The sequence below is a fragment of the Triturus cristatus genome, chromosome 8, assembly GCF_964204655.1.
Source record: "Triturus cristatus chromosome 8, aTriCri1.1, whole genome shotgun sequence".
In the NCBI taxonomy this organism is placed as follows: domain Eukaryota; kingdom Metazoa; phylum Chordata; class Amphibia; order Caudata; family Salamandridae; genus Triturus; species Triturus cristatus.
Window position 1 is genome coordinate 411,573,593 of NC_140591.1, and position 13,359 is coordinate 411,586,951.

The 13,359-nt window shown below is 44.5% G+C and overlaps 1 protein-coding gene across 1 annotated transcript in view; it reads right to left on the minus strand.

Annotated features, from left to right (window-relative positions):
• The window catches only part of VWA8 (von Willebrand factor A domain containing 8), a 1,291,603-nt gene that overhangs the window by 567,123 nt on the left and 711,121 nt on the right, over window positions 1-13,359 (minus strand). The window lies entirely within an intron of this gene.

Below are 13,359 nucleotides of genomic sequence, written 5' to 3' on the forward strand. Positions count from 1 at the left end.
GCCGGAAGAAAATAACAGTTTTATCTCAAGTAAAAATTGTGCTGGGCTGAATTTATTCTTACCAGTGTGACAGGCTTACAAAAGTGGGCTTTTTATGTCCAAAATTCTTGTTACAGAACATTGCACATTCCCAGGTTATAGTCGGGTCCACTTGAATTATGCAATTTTACGGCTATTGTGTTTTCCGCATAATTATAAATTTGACGCATTTGCCACAAAGTCCATTATCTGATGCATAATATGCAGACTGTTAAACAAATGTTTCTAGCTCAAATGGATCAAAAATTTTGAAAAAATACTGCAAGAAATGTTGCTGCACAGTTGAAGACCCTTCACAAAAGCTGACTGGTCACTTTTCTGTTGCTTATTGTTATACTTGGGTGGCAAACGTGTACTACTGAGATACAACCTATGCCCGGATAGTGATAACAGGAGTAAAAAAAAAAGAAAAGTTACAACGTAATGAAGTAGTACTATCACAAAATGTGCCATACTATGCCGCATTACCTGGTTTCCTTGTTTCATTTTTTGGCTTTCCTTGCTTTGGCTCAACTTTTTTCTGAAGGATCGCTCTCAGGCGGCCTTCCTGCCTCCTTTCACCTCTTCATCTAAACCTCTAGAGTGCGGAGTGCCTCTGGGTTCGGCACTCAGTTCCACCCTTTTTAATATCTAACTTGAGCCTTTGACTAAACTTCCTGAGTCTTAGGAGTAAGGGTGGTCTCCTATGCAGATGACACCGAGCACCTCTTGGCTTTTTATGAAAACGCACCCGCAGCCTTGTGTTCTCTTAAATCCTGCCTTGAAGGCCATTGTGGAATGGACGAATGGAAGCTGCCTGAAATTGAATTCTGAAAAAAAATGAAATCCTATTTTTTGGCACCAAGTCTTTCCTGGAGGCTAACATTTGGTGGCAATCGGAATTAGGTCCTTCTCCCTCCCCGGATTCAGTAGTGAAGAACCTGGGGATAAAATTTGTTTTCAATCTCACTTTTGAGGCTCAAGTCAAAACACTATATGCTACCTGCTTTGCCACCTTGAGGGCCCTCCGGAGGATGCTCCACCTGATTCCTGTAGACTGTCGGAAAACGATCGTTCATACTTTAGTCACATCCAAATTGGACTATGCCAATAGCTTGTATTTAGGCCTATCTGCTTTTTAAAATTTAACGGCTACAATTCATTCAAAATGCTGCTGCTCGCCTAATCCTCAAAATCCCCCTGCATTTGTAAGTCTCTCATCACCTACGGCATCTTCATTGGCTCCCAGTCATCAAGAGGATTCAATTTACGGCACTCATCTTTGCTTTTAGAAACTTTACTCACAAAGGTCCTCTCTATCTTAGATCCAGATTGAAGCCTTATTCGCAAACAAGATCCCTTAGATTGAATGAGTTGAAATTGCTCCAGGTTGTACGTATCTACAAAGCAAGAAGAGGGGGGAGTTTCTGATCTTATCTAACTCCCAAACTTTGGAGTGTACTGTCTCCTGGTTTGCGTTCCTGCCCCTCTGAACCCTGTTTCAGACAGTATCAAGACTTGGCTTTTTGACTCCTGTTTGATAGGCTAATTGGCCCTTGTCTGTTTTTAGACTTCCTTCGCATGGAACTTTCTACTACCACCGGGATGCCTCCCCGGAGGCAGCTGTGCGCTCTAGAAATGCTGTGAACTGAATTGAATAATTTAGTCAACCGTGTTGTATAATTTGGTACTCCCGTTCTGCATAGTTTCAAAGGTCCTGCCTATAGTGATCTTACTCTTAACATGTACTATCAATGGAACTGATCAAAATTCAGTTCAATACAGAGCTACCAAAAGTTATGCAATGTGGCATGATATATACATGGTGGCATTATGGTTAATTATCCAAACTTACTTCAGAACAAAATGATGCATTCCATAGGTATATTTTAAAATTGATATCACTAAAGTTTTGCCACAAAGTATGATTTTTGGATAAATGGATAGTGTCTTTGTATATCACAGCATATACTTTATACAGCGGTTTTAAAACCAATTATGTACAATTTTAATACAAAATGTATTCTATTCTATTTGATCACATTTCCTAAATAGTGTTTTACTTTTTACATTTCACTGCATTGCACTAGGTTTGTTAAGGTTCGCTGTTATAGTGAGAGGTTGCACAGCTGATGATTCATGCACAAAAGCTGCAGAGCATGTGGTCCTTCGACCTACAGGACCCAAAGCCGCATCACATACACATTCAGAAAAAATATGCAGTGTGCCTGCCTCAAGGAGCTACACTTGTGCATATGTTGCCACCATTTGTGAAATTGTGCACGATTATGCTGAAGCTTTTCCAGTACTTCATGAAATGTATGTATCCACAGTTGTTATAGGGATTGCAACAGCAGCTTGTGAAAGCACCATTTCCACACTATATCCTGTCCTCTTATATTCCAGTCGCACAATGAGTGGAAACAAAATGTGACCATTTTAGCGCATGAGATGGCGCTCCCAGCAAACCCATGCATGGATGAGTTTGTAAGAGAGCTTCAAATAACAACAGGGCCGGTATTACAGATAGGGAGCACTGCCCCTGGTAGCGTACCTGCGCACCTTTAAACAGGTGCGCTGGGTGCAAACAGGCACAGTGCCCCATGTCACAATTAATGCGCTCTCCTCAGGACAGCCCGGAACCCGCGGCTGCCCTGGGGGCAGTGCTTTTAATGAAATACAGAGCGGCTGTTTATAAGTATAGACATAATGTGTTTCAGAATGCATGCTGTCTGCAATTTAAACAAGCATTTGCAATGCAATAGGTCTCACATTATAAAAGTGTGAGCAGTTGGCATTGCTAATAAAAATGCAACACTAGCTATTGGCATTGTAAATCATAATGCCATTTATTTATGTGATTGTTTATAAAATAGATAAAAAAGGCATTGTCATGAACAATGACAATAGCTGAAACTTTTGCAAATGCGCGACCTATTGCATTGCAAATGCTTGTTTCAGCACTGCAGGCTTTTAAAAAGTTTTAGTCACTACTCAAAATGAAATCCATTTTATCAGTGTTACCAGTCCTCCTTTATGTTTAATGCCCTAAATGAAACACAATGTTCTAAGCAGACTGCTAAACAGCATCATCAGCCCGATCACAATGTCTCACTTCATGCTGGACAGTGGGCACCCTGTTTTTATGCAGCGCCAAGACGGGGTGAACTAATGCACAGACTGAGGTCTGTCAGCCTCCGAGGCTCAAAGCATTCCTTGCAACAGTCTGCTGTGTCAAGGTATTGCCATGTGTACAGCACACACTCTGCAACAGTAAGTGGTTTCAAAGTTGGGGGTGACTTCCCAAACTTTCCTGAGGTGTTCATCGTGTTTGGTGACAGCGTATTTATGCTGACAGCCCAAAAACAGTTTGTGGTTGTGTGTGTGTGTTGTGTGTGGTTGTGTGTGGTTGTGTGTGGTTGTGTGTGTGTGTGGTTGTGTGTGTTTGGTTGTGGGTGTGTGGTTGTGGGTGTGTGGTTGTGGGTGTGTGGTTGTGGGTGTGTGGTTGTGGTTGTGTGTGTGTGGTTGTGGTTGTGTGTGGTTGTGTGTGTGAGTGAGTGGTTGTGTTTGTGGTTTTGTGGGTGTGTTTGTGGTTTTGTGTGTGTGTTTGTGGTTGTGTGTGTGGTGTGTGTCGTTCTGTGTGTGTGTGTGTATTGTTGTGGGTGTGTGTGTAGTGGTTGTTTGTGGTTGTGTGATGTGGTTGTGTGTGTAGTGGTTGTGTGTGGTTGAGTGTGTGGTTTTGTGTGTGTGTGGTTGTGTGTGTGTGGTTGTGTGTGTGTGTGGTTGTGTGTGTGGGTGGTTGTGTGTGTGGGTGGTTGTGTGTGTGAGTGGTTGTGGTTGTGTTTGTGGTTTTGTGTGTGGTGTGTGGTGTGGTTCTATGTGGTTGTGTGTTGTTGTGTGATGTGGTTGTGTGTGTAGTGGTTGTGTGTGGTTGAGTTTGTGGTTTTGTGTTTGTGTTATTGTGTGTGTGGTTGTGTGTGTGGTTGTGTGTGGTTCTGTGTGTGTGTGGTTCTGTGTGTTGTGGTTGTGTGTGTGGTTGTGGTTGTGTATTGTAGTGGTTGTGTGTGTAGTTGTGGTTGTGTGTTTGGTTGTGAGTGTGTGTGTGTGGTTGTGTGTGTGAGTGAGACCCATAAGCACAAAGAGTTGAAATAACAGGGGAGAGGCACCCACAGTATGCAAGAACGGGAAAAGAGAGCTTAGAGTATAATAAAGTATGAGGAAGAAGGTTGAAGGCCCAGAAAGAGGCAAAAGAAAAGAGAGGGGGGCTAGAAGGAAGCAAGACTACAACAAAGGAAAGAGCAGAAAGTAGAGAGTATGAAAAAAGTGCGAGTGAGAGGGCTGAAGGCCAAGAAAGGGGCGAAATGATGAGGCAAGAGGCAAAAAAGAAGAGAGAGTGTGGAAAAGTGTGAGAAAGAGGGCCAAAGGCCCAAGAAGAGGCGTAAAAGAGAGGCAAAGACAGAAAAAGTCCCTGAAGAGGGTGCACAGAAAGTCAAGAACCGGCACGAGAGAGAGAGTGAGAGGAGAGCAATTGAGACTGAGATGGAACAAGTGTCAGAGAGAGGAGAGGAGAGAGGATGCTCCAGGAAGATTGAGGTGCGGAACTCGAGGCGCAAGGCTGGTGCAGGAAGGGTCTAGACTGGTCGGAGGACCAGTACCAGGTAAGTGGGGGGGAAATGGGCCTAGTGGCTCCAAAGCACTTCCCTTACCCTTAAATGCCACGCATCAATGCAACCTTTCAAATTTCCCTTGGGGAAATGTGTGTTACCACACCGATTTCCACCGGTAATACTGCAAATTCCATAACTTACTCTGGGGAGAAAATTTGGCACATTGGCCTGGTGAAAGTTTTTCTGAAAACATTTCATATGGATTTACCGTATTACTCGGAATTCTTGAGTTGGGCTGTAATGTAGTACCAGCCAAATCATGATTGACCTCAAATAACATTTTGACCCTAAACTGGGCAATGGTAAATTAGTATTTATTGCAATGCTCCTGCTAACGATTAAGTGGCACATTCTTCATTGGAACCATCTAATCAGTGAGCTTCTAAAAGGTTAAATCAACACTATAATATGGCCGTTCCCCCTTTACTTCATTATATCAGAAACAAATGAGCGCTCTATAATGTAAGGTCAATTAGATCTGCTCTTTGCCTTTATATTACACGTTTATGTTTTCAGTAAACGCAAGGAAGAATGAAAACTCAAGTTGTGTCTAGGTATTTCCGCCTCCTGCCAAACTTCTGGTGAACAAGGGGGGTGGTGGGGTCCTTTGTGAAATGTGTGGTTCATTTTGCCTTTATACCAGTGCTTTAAATGTGCTTCTAAAGAGAAATGTAATACTTTTAATTGGAGAGTACCAGCACTTCTCAGAAACAAGCACTTCCATTTTTCCATTTCAAGCACTGCTGCACACACTTTATTAGCACGGTGATAACAAAGCCATAAGAACAATTTACAAAATATATAAGCATCATTTCAGTATACAGAATTAAATGCATCCACGATTTCGAACCAACCGCTCTTAGCAGTGTGTGATGTGGTGCCAGCACTTCTAAATTTATAGCTTCAATGAGAGCTTGGAATTTATAGCTAATTTCAGGCCATATTATAAACTGAACCTCTCTGCCATCTCTGAATAAAATCATGCAACTGATGAAAACAGTATTTATACTCAAGCTGGCAGGCGTTCCAGCTAGTGAAAGCGCGATCATGAAGGCGACGCCATGAATTTCCGCGAGAGTAGTGGCAGTCTAATAACCGCATAATGCCCACTGATAAGAATTAATAATTTCTCAAGCATCGTTACTGCTTACATAAATAGATGTTGATTTACTGGAGGTTAATTGGGCACTCGAGAATACATAATGGCGACATCCCATTGGAATCCACTCCATCTATCGTCCACTCTGAAGGTTTAGACACCTTCTGTAAATTGCACAGAAGAGTCCCGATGCAAATCAAAATAACAATATTTGCTCGCGAGCCGAGACTGTCTATAGCTCTGTAATTTTCTCTCCGAGGCACACGCGCGCCCTTTGATTCGTTTTCCATAATTTGAGTTTTTCACCGACGCTTGTTTTCATAGGCCGAGTAACAAACCCCAAGTAGACGCAGCCATGTTTACAGGATGTGACGGTAGCTTCACAGCGCTCCTCAGTTAGAAACAGTCATTCTGTCAGACAAGTGCGACTGAAGAGGATCTTTTGCAGGGTTCCTCGGTTTCAAGAGGAAATTCAAAGTCAAGTCAAGTCAAGTCAAATTCCACTTTATTCGATTAATTAAAATCATAAAAGCATACTACAGCAAATATCAAAAGTTCATCTATAAAACAATTGATAAGATTAATACAATATTAAACAGTTTGTAGGTTAAAAAGCAGATTAAAAGGGCGATAGATACATAAAATAGATTAAAAAGCACTCGACTGGGCGATATAGCAGGGTCCAAATTCCTATTGTTCTTCCAACCTAAGCCTTGTTCTCTTGCATCTCACAGATGCGGCTAGAAAACTAGCAGTGCAATACATAATAAGAGGAGAGAGCAACATTTGTAAATAAAACAGTGCAGGCTTGTACTGGATAAATCCCAAGTCCTTCAGAATAGATTTTAGGTATTTTATACGCGGTTCATGATAGAAGGAACAAAAAAACAAAAAGTGGGCGTTATCCTGAATAGAGAAACCATCACATTTGCATGGGGCCGATTCCTCCAGCTTGCACCAGTCTTTCACATCCCACAGCACTGTATAAATTTGGTTAAACCGAAATTTGGATAAAAGCCATCTATGGAAAGGATTAATTACCATGGTTAAATAAGGGGCCAGCACACAAGAAGGGGATATCAGAACGTGAGCCCTCACAGAGGGTTTGCATAAATCGCGGGCTTCACGCTCAGCTGTGCGAATTCTCAGAAAATTTATTTTCACCCATTGTAAGTCAGCTCTACACAAGGCTTCAGGGCAACTAAAAATTTCAGGGCGACCCAAAAAAGCTGTCATAGTTTCGATATATGACAGCCACTGAATATCCCTTCTGTGATCAAGTTGGAGGCAATCTTTGATGATCCGGTGATTTAGGCTAAGGTTGGGGTTAAGCCAAAGCTTTATCCACATCAAAAGTGGAGCTAGATTTAAAATGTCTAAAATGTAACCCATTCCCAGCTCTAAGTGTACTGAGAAGGTAGCAGTTGACTGGGGTAACCCCAGCAATGAACGAAAAAATTTATTTTCCTCTGTCTGGATATCTATGACGTTAACGTAACCCCAGACAGCTGCACCATATCTAGCAATAGCAATTGTCTTGGCTTTATAGATGGCCATAATGGCCTCCATAGGTTTCCCCCCCAATCTCTTTGCAAAACCCAAAATTGCACCGTACGAACTTCTTACCGCATTAATTTTAGATGTTACCTGCGGTGTCCAAGATCCCCTCTGATCAAAGATCACACCCAGATAGGTGAAGACCTTAACACTAGTAATCACCTCTCCGTCACAGAAAAAGGATTTTTCTTTACGCATGCCACGTCCGACAGACATGGTATGTGATTTACTTTTATTAATCACCAAATCGAGACTACTCATAAAATTACAAAAGGCGTCTAATAACTTTTGTAGGGCAACTGGGGTCCTAGCTATGAGTACCGCGTCATCTGCATAGAGGAGCACCGGGATTGGTGCACCCCCCATGCAAGGAAAATCTTTTGTAACAGACGTTAGGTAACCCTCCAAAGAGTTCACATAGAGCGTAAACAACATTGGAGCCAGGATACACCCCTGGCGGACCCCTCTAGTGGATCTAAAGCTCTCGGTGCACTTTCCATCGGTGGTCATTCTAATGCGGGCCCTCAGATCTTTGTGAAGCTCCGCTAGAAAGTGCACCAGGGAGCTATCGAGGCCCATCTCCAACAACATTGCCCACAGTTTTGATCTATTAACAAGATCAAAAGCTGTGGACAAGTCCATAAAACCCAGGAATAAGCTGCCCCCTTTTGCTTTAGTGTATTTGGACAATATAAGGTGGAGGTTGAGGCATTGGTCCTCAGTACTCCTCCCTGACCTAAAGCCAAATTGAGCCTCGGATAAGATGTTATTTCCCCTGGCCCACGCGGAAATCCTCGCCAAAACAACCTTGCCTAAAATTTTGACCGAGGAGTCCAGAAGCGATATGGGTCGATAACATTTTGGGTCTCCTCTCTGCCCTTTTTTAAAAATAGGGACGATTGTAGCGAGGGACCAGGACTCAGGGAAACCCACTATTGCGGCGGCGTTAAAAACTCTAGTTAAAATATTTGCCCAAAACAGTGGGTTTGCCCTGTACATATCTGCAGGTACTCCATCTGGGCCGGGTGCCTTACGCCCAGCTGTCTCCTCTATGGCTCTAAGTACCTCACAGGTTTCAAAACTCACAGGTTCCATTGGACTACCAGTTACAGGGATTATAAAAGGGTCCAGCTCTCTGTGGCTGTCATATATTTTTTCAAAGTGAGACAGCCACTCAACTTCTGAGATGTTTAATTCCTGTACTGAGTTTTGGGCGCCTGTAAGAAATGGAGAATTTATTATTGTCCAGAATTCAGCACTATTTTTTAGGGTAGCTTTGTCCCTTAGGTCCTCCCAAGCTTTACTTTTTAATTCTTTTTTACGTAGAGAAATGACCGTATTATAATCCTTCCTCAGTCGTGCCACAAGCTCCTTGTTCCTTGGGCGGGCACTAAGGGCTTTTTTGAGGCGGTTATGGGCTTTGCTACAGTTTTTATCAAACCAGCCTTTTGCCTGATATTGTTTGTCCCCCTGCCCTTTGGCTAGAAGACTGCTAGACACAAACCTGCAAATACCTTCAAATGAAGATATAACATCATTGTGCCCGGCTAGAGGAGTAGCACACACCCTTAACTCATCTGCGACTGAATTAGATAAAGTTACAAAAAAATGTTCTGGTACAACCGCCTCCCATTTAAGTCTTCTCCCCTGATCCTTTACTTTTAAAGGCAAAATAGTCTGCTGGAGAACAACCAATTTTGACAATAAGGCACTATTTGTTAGCACCAGTCCGACAGGGTTGTGATCACTCATGGGCATATCAATAGCATTATAAGTAATCACATAATTAAGAAAGAATCTCGAAATAAAGATAAAGTCAATAATCGAGTCGCTAGCCCTGCCCGTGTAAGTGGCAACCCGTGTGGTAGTATCAGAAAATTCAGCTTCGAATAACTCATTTAACAGCAGTACATTTTCAAGTGCTCGACCATTCAGTGTGTGTTCTAAATGAGGGGGTGACACACTGCCTGGCCCCTCCATATCAACCATAACACATTTAGAACACAAATGAACATTAAAATCACCCATTAAAATGATTCGAAACAAAGTGGTTTGCTTGTCTCCGTAGAGAGTTAAAAAATCTAATAACCAATTAAAATGCGAGGATTCTGGATTACTATTGGGGGCATTGTAACAGTTAACCAACAACAATTTACCACCATCCTCTGTGGTTAACTCCAGAATGATAAAATTTTTGGAGGCACAGTCTAACATAATCAGTTTGCCTTTTAAATTCACTGAAACCAACATCATAAGGCCTCCTTTGTTCCGGCCAGCTAAGGAAGGCAAGGCAGGGACAAAAAAAGATGTAAAGCCATCTATCCAGTAGTCACATTCCAAGTCCCAAGTCTCTTGCAAGGCAATAACATCATAACTCTTGACAAAGCTTTCCCAGCTGGGGTCTCCCTTCTTGGCCCGCAAACCAGCAATGTTCCAAGATAGCAGCCTAACCCTTCCCCCAATGTCACTAATAACGATCTCAGGTAAATTGTTCTTGACCACCTCAGAAGAGGGTACGTGGACCATAGATGTTCGGGCCGCAACCACGGCGACCTCTGTACCCTCTCCCTCTTCCCGTCAATCACAGAGGTCGAGACCTGAGAGCACATCAAACCTGTTGTGCGTAAAAATGGGGGGACCCCATGAGGTGGCATTTTCACGGCACTGCAAAGAACATTGCTGCGCCCGACTAGGCCCCACCGGGGTAAATGGATAAAGTCTTGGTCTCGACGCGGAGGGAAAATTGGCCTTGTTGTAAAAATACCCCAATGGGCGAACACGGATGCTGTCGCTCTCCTCCAGCAGAGATGCTGCCCGCAGGAGGACAGTGGCCACGTGTTGTGGATATTTAAAATTCACAACCACGCAGTCCCCCCTACAGAATTTCCTTGATGGGCCAATCCAGTTCACTCTCCTTGTCGTGATTATATCACCAGCAAGTTTGGAAGGAAAACCACACTTAGCGCCTAACCAGGCCACCACTTTGTTTTTGAGGGATTCGTGCGCTTCCACTTGCGGCTCTGAGTTGCTTGGGCCGAGTAGTGGAACGTCTGCAAGTACGATGACGTATGGAGCGCATTCCGGGGGCAAATTAATAGTATTGGCGCGTCTACTTTGTACAGCATTAATGTTAATGCCAGGTCTCTGCAGACCCCTCGCCTGATCGGAATCCACATCTGTTGATGGGGGATGAGTTACTAAGGGGACAGTAAGATTATGGTCTGAACTATCAACAGGACGAATCATAGGTAAAGAGTTGGGAACTTTTGTAACACTACAACCCGTCACCCCGAGGTTTGCTAAACTATTATGAGGGGGTAAGGGATTCGCCTGAGAGGATTTAACCAGCTGTCGATCCAGTAAACCTCCAAGTCTTTTAATTTCCGCATTTGCAGTGTCCAGTTTGGCTGTAAGACGGTCAATACAGGCTTTAAGTTTTAGGTCTACAACAGCCTCAATAAGTTCAATTAACAGATCAAACTGTTCTAGGCTCAAAGTAATCTTGGGATCCTGGGATCCTTCATAGGCTCTACAATTAAGTTGGTTTTGGGGGAACTGTGTCTATCTGGCCGATGAGTTTCCACCCTTCTCCTCTGGGAGGTCTTACCCCCCCTCTTACTTTGAAGCCTTCTGCAAGATCTAACTGGTCTCTTGCCCCTAGTTTCTTCCAATGTTTCTGAATCTACCTCAGAGTCAGGGCGTAACGTGTCATTGATTATGGAGACCATTGCTGCGTTATCCTGCTCCTGGACAATAGGAGCTACTGTATTACAAATTAGTTCGGTCACGTTATGATCTTGTGGAAAACAGTCCGTGATTCTATCGCCATCTGGGAAGTCCTCCAATGTAGCGGTTATTGCTAGAGAGGGGGCATGATCCAAATCATCTATTTTACCCAAGGAAGCTCTTCTATCCTCGTTGATCTTAGTTACCCTCTTGACTAGAAAATTGTTCATTGAGCCCGCCCCCGAGACTACCTTATTATGACATCATGGAATTGGCAGTCCCCGCAACAGGATCCGGAATATAACCACAAGTCCGTCTCTGCCAAACAGCACCACAACAATACACAAGGGGCGCAACGGTAAGTATAGCATACAACGGCAATACCTGTGGAGCGGCAGGAGATCTGATGTCCGATGTCAGGGGGATGGCCCCGCCCTGCCTCCTCCTGCCCCGGACGGCCACAGACGGCCCGCCCTTTGCCCGGGCTTAGACCGGCGCGTCCCGCACGCGTCCCGCGAAGCGGGTCTCCCTGTAATTTATGGCGCCTCCTGGCGTCACTACGTCGCGCCGCCGCTGAGGCTGCCGGGAAATGCAGTCCCGGGGCGGCGACGCGGAAGATGGCGTGTCCTCTGTAGTCCCCTGGACTCTTGGCGGTGTCGGCGGTAATGGCGTGGCGTGGCCCAGCAGGTTACAGGTAAGTTCTGGCAGCTCCCCCCGCTCCGCCGGTCTCCCTGTAATTTATGGCGCCTCCTGGCGTCACTACGTCGCGCCGCCGCTGAGGCTGCCGGGAAATGCAGTCCCGGGGCGGCGACGCGGAAGATGGCGTGTCCTCTGTAGTCCCCTGGACTCTTGGCGGTGTCGGCGGTAATGGCGTGGCGTGGCCCAGCAGGTTACAGGTAAGTTCTGGCAGCTCCCAAAGTCAAATGAGATATCAAAGGGTATCTTGCACAGCATGCTCCCATAGGGCTCTATGCTTTTATGTGAATTGTGCATGCTTGTTAGATCGGACGTCCTACTGCTAGTAAATAATTAGGATCCTATCTCTTTATGCATGACTTGGTGGAGATTTTAAACACGAAACGTATGTTTGCGGATGTTTATAATACAGTGGTGCAACTTTAAACAAGCATCGCGGCACCAACGCTTTACTTTTGATGTTATAAGTAAAGCGCGTGTGCCGCGATTATACCATAAGTAAAGAAATAGATGTTTTTTTCTATTTCTTTACTTTTGGTATAATCGTGGCACCCGCGCTTTACTTTTGATGCACACAATCTGTGCCCCTGCCGGGCTGAAGTTCTCACTGACAACAACACAAGCAGAGGAGCTCCAAGGAAGCTGACGAAAAGGGAGGGGGTAGTGCAATGCAATCCGAGATGACGCGGGGAGAGAAGGGAGGGGGTAGTGCAAAAAGAGCGGGGAGAGGAGGGAGGGGGTAATACAAACAAAGGAGCCTCAATCTATAAAGCTAATGAGAAGGGAGGGGGGAGTGCGAGTTGAGGAGCCATTAGAGGCCAGCTGTGCACATGCAGCAAAACAGCACTTTGAAAATCCCACATACAAAATGTCTCTCCGAGCCAGCGCATGCGCTGTGCTCAGCGAGACCTAAAAAGGGGAGAGAGAGCCACTTGCAGGCAGGTGCAGTTAGTGACTGCACCTGCCTGCTGGGCGATGTCTGGGGGGGTTCATGGTAGCCCCTTGGCACCCTTCAGAAGTCTGGCTTAAGTAGGCACACAGACTGTGTACCACCTTTTTGTAGTGTATTGTCAGTGAACATCCTGAAGGTCTATTTGCCCCTGCACCCACACCCATGATATGGGTCGCGCGCAGAGGCAGTCATTCCCTCATTTGCTTGGGGCCATACTCCCAAGAAAATGAGGGAATGCACTCTGAAGAAAGCACTGGCTCTATATGTGCGTCAGCACTATCAGTTGTTTTCAGTCTGAGCTGCTCAAACTTCTGTATAACCATAGTGCCCCAGGGCTCTCAGCGTGATACGCCCCTTTGACTGCAATTACCAGTTTTAGAGTTACCAGGCATGGAAACTGCTCTCAGGTATCAAGAATATTGCTTCCTTTTTTTAAAAATCTGTTGCTATTTTTTAAAACCTTATCAATAAAAAAAAAAATTACAGTAAAAAAAATTGTTATAAGGATCGCAGTGTGCAAAGAAATAAGTGTTGGCAAATGGAAAGGAGTAAAAAGCCAGAATTCCTAGTGCAAGGATGCAAAGGCTTGGGTAGGGTTGCGGGGATCTTCTCAAACGTGAACTACTGGTATTTTACAATCTGCT